Source organism: Neopelma chrysocephalum, unplaced genomic scaffold (assembly GCF_003984885.1).
Source record: "Neopelma chrysocephalum unplaced genomic scaffold, ASM398488v2 Primary Assembly neopelma1_96770, whole genome shotgun sequence".
Classification (NCBI taxonomy): domain Eukaryota; kingdom Metazoa; phylum Chordata; class Aves; order Passeriformes; family Pipridae; genus Neopelma; species Neopelma chrysocephalum.
In genome coordinates, this window is record NW_020925414.1 from 691,970 (window position 1) to 694,670 (window position 2,701).

Below are 2,701 nucleotides of genomic sequence, written 5' to 3' on the forward strand. Positions count from 1 at the left end.
GGGGGGGGAGGGGGTCTGACGGGCCGTGGGGTCTCAGTGAGGAGGAAGCCTGTGTATCCCTATGAGGCTGCGAGCTATGCTGGCGACGGCACATGCCATCGGCAGGGTCTCCCATGCCAGACAGGTCAAAACCGAATGGTCAAATATAATATGTCCATGGGCAGGATGTGCCCACTAGCCCTCTGGCAACCATCCTAGGAGAAGGTCAACTCTAATTCCCAAACCTGGGCAGATAGAGCTCGCTTAGCCCTGTAAGGCCATCCATCTAAGAGAAGGTCACTCTAATTAAACCTACATCCTGAGGACCTCACTGCCACCGTCCAAGCTTGCTCGGCCCCGGGAGATGAACCTTAGGATTAAAGGGTGGTTTCAGTTCTGCGCATACTGCACCCCACCTAAAAAAATCCATTGCGCAGGCTTGAAGGCTTTACCCAAATGCAAAAAGTCCTGTAGCGATGGGCGAGGGTTGAAACGGCAGGTGAAAGGTGCACTGGGAGCCGCAGACCCAACCCTGCATGCAGGCGGTTAAGGATATTGGTCATTTGAGACTGACCGGAGATGACAGTCTCTTGGGGCAGCACCCTGAACGACCAAGCAGCCTTTTCAAGGACAGCACTGCTTGCTCCACTCGGAGAGGGGCCTAGAAAAGGTGGCCTAAACAAAGCTCATTTCTACCTTCACCCGGTTGGTTAACCACAGGCCAACAAGCATCTTCTTCCAATGTGGTAGCACAAAGAGCAAAAGACAAAGGCATGCACCTGCCTCCAAAGGTGTACCTAAATTAACTCTAGCATGTTGGAATATCAGAACCATGCTCGATTCTGCCAATAGCGGACGTCCTGAGCGTCGTTCTGCCCTAATTGCCCATGAACTGGCTCGTCTCAACATCGACATTGCCGCTGTCAATGAAGTTCGCCTTCATGAGGAAGGCAGCCTCAGAGAACATGGTGCCGGTTACATACTCTTTTGGTCAGGTAAGCCCAGAACTGAAAACATCTCTCAGGAGTCGGCTTCATGATCAAAAACTCTATTGTTCCTAAACTCGAAAATCTGCCGACAGGTCATTCTGACCGCCTACGCCTTCCACTAAACAACAAGCAACATGTTCTCGTCTTTAGTATATATGCCCCAACTCTCCAAGCTGACCCTGCTGAAAAAGATAAATTTTACACTGAGCTGCGCCACCTTACCCAAAAGGTGCCCGCAGATGATAAGATCATTATCCTGGGTGATTTCAACGCCAGAGTAGGTAAGAATTTTGAAGCATGGAAAGGAATATTAGGCAAGCATGGTGTTGGAAACTGCAACGATAATGGTCGACTTCTGCTAGAATTCTGTGCGGAGCAACAGTTTATCATCACTAATACTATCTTTCAGCAGAAAAATAGTCTGAAGACAACCTGGATGCACCCCAGGTCTAAGCATTAGCACCTCATTGATTATGTCTTGGTGCAACGGAGAGATGTCCGCGATGTCCTCCATACCCGTGTGATGCCCAGCGCAGAATGCCAAACAGACCATCGGCTTGTGCGCTGTAAACTCAACTTCAACCTCAAATTCAAACCCAAAAGGGGCAGTATCCCAAGGAGAAGACTCCAAGTTAGCAATCTCCAATCAGCCACAGTAAGAGAAAGATTCCAGGCAAACCTTCAAACTAGGCTCGAAAACCATTCCACAGACTCTACAGATTCCTCTCCTGAAACAATTTGGCACCGTATTAAAAACAGCATCCTGCAATCCTCTGAAGAATCCTCAGGGTTCTCCCTCAAGAAGAACAAGGACTGGTTTGATTAAAACAATCAAGAGATCTAGGAATTGTTGAGGAAGAAGAGAACCACCCACCAAGCACATCTTGCACTGCCATCCTGTCACGCAAGAAAAATAGCCTTTCATCTTGCATGCAGCAAGCTCCAACAGAAACTCCATGACATCCAGAACAAGTGGTAGATTGATCTAGCTGAAAAAACTCAATTATGTGCAGATACAGAGGATCACAAAGGATTCTATGAGGCCCTGAAAACAGCATACGGGCCTACATAACAAGTCCAAAGCCCTCTACTCAGCACTGTAACAGATAAAGGCCCCATTCTGAATCAATGGTCTGAACATTTTCATACTCTTTTCAGTACCAACCGTGTAGTCCAAGACTCAGCAATTCAGTCCATCACACAACAACCGGTGAAATACGAATTGGATACTGCCTCCACTTTAGGAGAAACCCTCAAGGGCATACAGCAGGTGAAAATCGGCAAGGCAGCTGGGGTTGATGGAATTCCACCCTAAATCTGGAAACATGGGGGACTTGCACTCCATGCTAAATTTCATGACTTTGTGGTGCGCTGTTGGGAACTAGGCGAACTACCATCAGACCTTCATGACGCAGTCATCATCACTTTGTATAAGAAGAAAGGTACTGAATCAGACTGCTCAAATTACCGTGGTATTACTCTGCTCTCCATTGCTGGCAAAATCCTGGCAAGAATACTCTTGAACAGACTAATACTCGCTACAGCAGAAGGAATTCTACCTGAAAGTCAGTGTGGTTTCAGAGGCAACAGGAGTACCACAGACATGATATTTGTTCTCAGACAACTGCAAGAGAAGTGTAGGGAACAGAACAAAGGTCTTATGTAACCTTTGTTGACCTCACCAAGGCTTTCGATACTGTGAGCAGAAAAGGTCTATGGCAGATTTTGGAACG

General features: G+C 47.5%; 1 protein-coding gene across 1 annotated transcript in view; it reads right to left on the bottom strand.

Moving 5' to 3' along the window:
• Window positions 1-2,701, bottom strand: part of ARL15 (ADP ribosylation factor like GTPase 15) — a 274,201-nt gene that overhangs the window by 258,231 nt on the left and 13,269 nt on the right. The gene's annotated exons all lie outside the window — the stretch shown is intronic.